Here is a 7,528-nt window from a genome sequence, read left to right as displayed (position 1 = left end):
ACACAGTCTTGATGAGAGGCAAATGCACCAAAATCGTTGAGGCGCACCCCAGCTAATGAATTTTGCGCACCTTATCAGCGTTGTACAGTTAGGTCCAGAAATATTTGGACAGTGACACAAGTTTTGTTATTTTAGCTGTTTACAAAAACATGTTCAGAAATACAATTCTATATATAATATGGGCTGAAAGTGCACACTCCCAGCTGCAATATGAGAGTTTTCACATCCAAATCGGAGAAAGGGTTTAGGAATCATAGCTCTGTAATGCATATCCTCCTCTTTTTAAAGGGACCAAAAGTAATTGGACAAGGGACTCTAAGGGCTGTAATTAACTCTGAAGGCGTCTCCCTCGTTAACCTGTAATCAATGAAGTAGTTAAAAGGTCTGGGGTTGATTACAGGTGTGTGGTTTTGCATTTGGAAGCTGTTGCTGTGACCAGACAACATGCGGTCTAAGGAACTCTCAATTGAGGTGAAGCAGAACATCCTGAGGCTGAAAAAAAAGAAAAAATCCATCAGAGAGATAGCAGACATGCTTGGAGTAGCAAAGTCAACAGTCGGGTACATTCTGAGAAAAAAGGAATTGACTGGTGAGCTTGGGAACTCAAAAAGGCCTGGGCGTCCACGGATGACAACAGTGGTGGATGATCGCCGCATACTTTCTTTGGTGAAGAAGAACCCGTTCACAACATCAACTGAAGTCCAGAACACTCTCAATGAAGTAGGTGTATCTGTCTCTAAGTCAACAGTAAAGAGAAGACTCCATGAAAGTAAATACAAAGGGTTCACATCTATGACCACTGGGTCACTTGTGTTTATTGATGACATAACAGCAGACAAGAGTAGCCGGATGAATTCTGAAGTGTACCGGGATATACTTTCAGCCCAGATTCAGCCAAATGCCGCAAAGTTGATCAGATGGCGCTTCATAGTACAGATGGACAATGACCCCAAGCATACAGCCAAAGCTACCCAGGAGTTCATGAGTGCAAAAAAGTGGAACATTCTGCAATGGCCAAGTCAATCACCAGATCTTAACCCAATTGAGCATGCATTTCACTTGCTCAAATCCAGACTTAATAATAATAATAATTTTATTCATTTATATAGCGCTATTAATTCCATAGCACTTTACATACATTGGCAACACTGTCCCCATTGGGGCTCACAATCTAGAGTCCCTATCTGTATGTCTTTGGAATGTGGGAGGAAACCGGAGTACCCGGAGGAAACCCACGCAAACACGGGGAGAACATACAAACTCCTTGCAGATGGTGTCCTTGGTGGGATTTGAACCCAGGACCCCAGCGCTGCAAGACTGCAGTGCTAGCCACTGAGCCACCGTGCTGCCCGAAGACTTAAGACGGAAAGACCCACAAACAAGCAAGACCTGAAGGCTGCGGCTGTAAAGGCCTGGCAAAGCATTAAGAAGGAGGAAACCCAGCGTTTGGTGATGTCCATGGGTTCCAGACTTAAGGCAGTGATTGCCTCCAAAGGATTTGCAACAAAATATTGAAAATAAAAATATTTTGTTTGGGTTTGGTTTATTTGTCCAATTACTTTTGACCTCCTAAAATGTGGAGTGTTTGTAAAGAAATGTGACAATTCCTACAATTTCTATCAGATATTTTTGTTCAAACCTTCAAATTAAACGTTACAATCTGCACTTGAATTCTGTTGTAGAGGTTTCATTTCAAATCCAATGTGGTGGCATGCAGAGCCCAACTCGCCAAAATTGTGTCACTGGCCAAACATTTCTGGACCTAACTGTATATCTGTGGCGCCACCGCAGCATCGCAGATGCTTTACTCTGTGGATAATAGAGGAGGATCCTGAGTCGGGGACCCCTCAGAACTCTAAAAGAAGGGTCTATTTATGGAGTTTGTAAATGAAACAAGTCCCTTAATTTTCTTGTTGCATTTATCTTTTTGATCTCGACTCCAGCGTTTCATCCACAGTTTCTGGCTATGCTCTTGTAAACTGGGTGAAGTTTTATGAAACCGGCCCAGCAGTTCAGGGCCCGTCCTTTGCACCCCGGCAGACGCCAGGCCTCCGCCAGCCTCTGCAGCGGTATACATGGCCAGGCCTCCGCCAGCCTCTGCAGCGGTATACATGGCCAGGCCTCCGCCAGCCTCTGCAGCGGTATACATGGCCAGGCCTCCCCCAGCCTCTGCAGCGGTATACATGGCCAGGCCTCCCCCAGCCTCTGCAGCGGTATACATGGCCAGGCCTCCACCAGCCTCTGCAGTGGTATACATGGCCAGGCCTCCGCCAGCTTCTGCAGCGGTATACATGGCCAGGCCTCCGCCAGCCTCTGCAGCGGTATACATGGCCAGGCCTCCACCAGCCTCTGCAGCGGTATACATGGCCAGGCCTCCGCCAGCCTCTGCAGCGGTATCCATGGCCAGGCCTCCGCCAGCCTCTGCAGCGGTATACATGGCCAGGACTCCGCCAGCCTCTGCAGCGGTATACATGGCCAGGCCTCCGCCAGCCTCTGCAGCGGTATACATGGCCAGGCCTCCACCAGCCTCTGCAGCGGTATACATGGCCAGGCCTCCGCCAGCCTCTGCAGCGGTATCCATGGCCAGGCCTCCGCCAGCCTCTGCAGCGGTATACATGGCCAGGACTCCGCCAGCCTCTGCAGCGGTATACATGGCCAGGCCTCCGCCAGCCTCTGCAGCGGTATACATGGCCAGGCCTCCGCCAGCCTCTGCAGCGGTATACATGGCCAGGCCTCTGTCAGCCTCTGCAGCGGTATACATGGCCAGGCCTCTGTCAGCCTCTGCAGCGGTATACATGGCCAGGCCTCCCCCAGCCTCTGCAGCGGTATACATGGCCAGGCCTCCACCAGCCTCTGCAGTGGTATACATGGCCAGGCCTCCGCCAGCCTCTGCAGCGGTATACATGGTCAGGATTCTGTCAGCCTCTGCAGCGGTATACATGGCCAGGCCCCCGCCAGCCTCTGCAGCGGTATACATGGCCAGGCCTCCGCCAGCCTCTGCAGCGGTATACATGGTCAGGATTCTGTCAGCCTCTGCAGCGGTATACATGGCCAGGCCTCCGACAGCCTCTGCAGCGGTATACATGGCCAGGACTCTGCTAGCCTCTGCAGCGCTATACATGGCCAGGACTCTGCTAGCCTCTGCAGCGCTATACATGGCCAGGACTCCGCCAGCCTCTGCAGCGGTATACATGGCCAGGACTCCGCCAGCCTCTGCAGCGGTATACATTGCCAGGACTCCGCCAGCCTCTGCAGCGGTATACATGGCCAGGACTCCGCCAGCCTCTGCAGCGGTATACATGGCCAGGACTCCGCCAGCCTCTGCAGCGGTATACATGGTCAGGCCTCCGCCAGCCTCTGCAGCGGTATACATGGCCAGGACTCCGCCAGCCTCTGCAGCGGTATACATGGCCAGGACTCCGCCAGCCTCTGCAGCGGTATACATGGTCAGGCCTCCGCCAGCCTCTGCAGCGGTATACATGGCCAGGACTCCGCCAGCCTCTGCAGCGGTATACATGGTCAGGCCTCTGTCAGCCTCTGCAGCGGTATACATGGCCAGGACTCCGCCAGCCTCTGCAGCGGTATACATGGCCAGGACATGATTCGCTGTTGGGTAGAGTCATACGACTCTTCCTGGCTACATGTTCTGGGCTTTTTGGCTGGAAGCAATGCCGGGAGGAGACGCTCCCTCTAAGCTTCCCTTGGAGACGTCTTCAGCTTCTTCATGTTACAAGAGCAAATTTTCCTTGAACAAAAAAAAGTGCAGATGTCGTTACAGGAAAAAGATAAATATTCATCCGCAATCTGGGCTGCGTGTTAAACACAAGGAGGCGCGCGGCTCGCCATGAATAAATGATGCTGCTGCAAAATAAAGTCTGTTTGCTTGTTAAAATGAGTTCTGTGGATCTGACCTCTAGTTGACACCAGAAAATGATGCGGTTCCCCGAGGCCTGTACACAGGTACTGCTATACATTATACATTCTGGAGAAACCTGGAGCCGCTGTGTGAATACTAACATGTCTGCCTCGTTATACGAGGAGGCGGCTTCCACAAATAGCCGGAGTAACGACCGAGCTGATAACACACAATATGTCACTCCCCAGTCCCCTCCGGCTCCGCCATGTCTGAAAAATCAGCGCTTCCACTGATCGCAACCGCAGCGCGCAACCAATGTGACACGCAGAGGAAAAATCAGGATTGTAAAATACACCAGAGCCGCATCACAGCAGACGCTTAACTGCATGTGCTGCAAATGTGGCATCTTAGCGAGGCTGCCTCCCTCCTGGGCCAAGCTTGTATCTAAAGATACTGGAAAAGTGGCTCGTGGGTGTATCCATACCCCATACACCGCTGCCTCTGGCCATGGTTCTACTTGTACATGATCATCCTTTATCTTGTTCTGCTCCAGTTGCTCCATCCAGAGCTGCACTCACAGGTCTGCTGATTTCCTGTTAGCGCTCAGGCTCCAGGAGCTGAGTTCCTACTGTTTGAGGAGACATGTACAATTCTCTGTGAGATAAGCAAAGTTAGGCCACCTTAAAAAACGCACTTGTGGCACCTTCTGTTTTGATCATCCGTCTGGAAGAAAACGCATGACATGGAAATGAATGATTTTTTGTGAGTTAAAGACAGATAAATACAGCACAGAGATGTTACAGCTCTTAACCAAATAATTCAATAAAATGAAAATGGGGCCACTCCATTTTGATAACCAGCAAAGGTAAACGGGGTGCTTGTATTATCATGCAGGAACGGTCCATGGTTTTTGGGCCCTTCCCAGCCTAAAAATACCTGACCGCAGCCGCGTATCACATTAGATCTAACATTCTGGCACTTTGCCCGGCTGTTCCCTATTGCCCTGGTGCGGTGGGAAGTGGGGTAATGGTTTATGGGGTTGATGTCAGCTGGCATCAAACCCTGTTGTTAGTAATGGAGAGGCGTCTATCAGACACCCCTAATTACTAATCACCTACGTCCCTTCCACTTAAAAAAAGACACATACAAAAAACAAATTTACTTCATTAAAAACTCCTAAACTTTCCCTCATTTACCATTTTATTAAAACACAGCTCTGTCGTAGTCCACCGTATCCATCATAGTCCAAAATAGGATATCTGAAAAACCCCACAAACATACAAACACAGAGAAATAAAACAAGACACTGAGCCTGATTCACCACTTTATTCAAAAGAAAAAAATTCTCAGCCTGTCTGACGTAGTCCAGTGATTCCAACAAAGTCTATGGAGCCTCTTTCAGACACTCCATAGACTTTGCTACAGGCAATTCCAGGTCAGGAGTCGCCAAGTTACTGATGTCACTGCTGTTCAGAGGCGCCGGGTCTCACACAGCGCAGCGTGACATAGTGACCCGGCCACTCTGGTGACCGGTGAGGTTACTGATGTCACTGCTGTTCAGAGGCGCCGGGTCTCACACAGTGCAGCGTGACATAGTGACCCGGCCACTCTGGTGACCGGTGAGGTTACTGATGTCACTGCTGTTCAGAGGCGCCGGGTCTCACACAGCGCAGCGTGACATAGTGACCCGGCCACTCTGGTGACCGGTGAGGTTACTGATGTCACTGCTGTTCAGAGGCGCCGGGTCTCACACAGCGCAGCGTGACATAGTGACCCGGCCACTCTGGTGAGCGGTAATGTTACTGATGTCACTGCTCTTGAGAGGAGCTGGGTCTCGCAGCGTGACCCATAATTGCCTGAAAGAAAAGTCTATGGAGTGTCAGAACAATGCTTCATAGACTTTGTTAGTCAGAATCCCTGGACTACGTCGGACTAGCTGGGAAGTATTTTTTCTTCTTTTGAATGAAGTGGTAAATGACGCTAAGTGTCTTGTTTTATTCCTCTGTGTTTTATGTTTGCAGGATTTTTTCAAATATTTGTTTTTGGACTATGATGGTTTCGGTGGACTTTTTCAATAAAATGGTAAACAAGGAGAAGTGTTGGGGAGTGTTTATTGAAATAAATTGTGTGTGTGTTTTTTGGGGGAGATTACTGGGTTAGAAATGAGGGTGTCTGATAGACGCCTCTCCATTACAAACACCAGGGCTTGATGCCAGCTGACATTAACCCCATAAACCATTACCCCGATTGCCACTGCACCAGGACAATTGGGAAGAGCTGAGGCGAAGCTCCAGAATTGGAGCATCTAATGTGATGACTTCTGGAGTGGTTGTGCGCTGCTATTTTTAGGCTTGGAGGGGCCCAACAACCATGGACCTTCCCAGCCTGATAATACCAGCCCGCAGCTGTCTGCTTTACCTTTGCTCATTAGCAAAAATGGAAGGTTTCTTTTTTCAATTAATGATTTGGTTAGCAGCTGTAAAATCTATTTTTGCACATCTTTAACACATATAAATCATTCATTTCTTGAATGCATTTAATTCTGGTATGTGTCACACAGACGGCACAGGGATGTCACACTGATGTCATCCGTGTGCTGTTTTTCATGGACCAATAGACTTCTATTGGCCCTTGTCATCCATGCTGACACTAAAAAACAAACATGTCTCTGTGGATCACATGGACACGTGTGGTTCATGTCCATATGGAAATCAATACAGATTTTAATGAGTAAGTTTGTGAACGTGTCTACAGAAAATGGACACCAGACGTACTGGAAACACGGACATGTGAAGGGGCCTTGCAGAAATCTCTAGTCTGCAGGCTGAGCGCTCATACCCTCCCCAGATGCTTTATTCCAGTCTTTCAGCTCTGGGGATTTTTAGACTTCTGTAACCAAGAACATTTCAGATCAAATGCAAAGTTAATTTGGAAGCCTTTATCTTCTGTATGTACAGACGTGGGATGAGCCCTTTTACTGTAAATATCGGAATTTCACACTTTAATACTGCGCTTAATAGTGATTGGAGCTCGAAATCCTCTGCATAGAAATAGCCATATGATATTACTGTTGTCTACAGCCACCACTAGGGGAAGCTCCCTGTATACAGAGATACATGATAAGATCCTGTCTGCAGCCACCACTAGGGGGAGCTCCCTGTATACAGAGATACATGATAAGATCCTGTCTGCAGCCACCACTAGGGGGAGCTCCCTGTATACAGAGATACATGATAGGATCCTGTCTGCATCCACCACTAGGGGGAGCTCCCTGTATACAGAGATACATGATAAGATCCTGTCTGCAGCCACCACTAGGGGGAGCTCCCTGTATACAGAGATACATTGTAAGATCCTGTCTGCAGCCACCACTAGGGGGAGCTCCCTGTATACAGAGATACATGATAATATCCTGTCTGCAGCCACCACTAGGGGGAGCTCCCTGTATACAGAGATACATGATAAGATCCTGTCTGCAGGCACCACTAGGGGGAGCTCCCTGTATACAGAGATACATTATAAGATCCTGTCTGCAGCCATCACTAGGGGGAGCTCTCTGTATACAGAGACATGATAAGATCCTGTCTGCAGTCACCACTAGGGGGAGCTCCCTGTATACAGAGATACATGATAAGATCCTGTCTGTAGTCACCACTAGGGGGAGCTCCCTGT

The sequence above is a fragment of the Anomaloglossus baeobatrachus genome, chromosome 11 (assembly GCF_048569485.1).
Source record: "Anomaloglossus baeobatrachus isolate aAnoBae1 chromosome 11, aAnoBae1.hap1, whole genome shotgun sequence".
NCBI classification, from domain to species: domain Eukaryota; kingdom Metazoa; phylum Chordata; class Amphibia; order Anura; family Aromobatidae; genus Anomaloglossus; species Anomaloglossus baeobatrachus.
Note: the sequence above shows the minus strand (reverse complement) of the source record.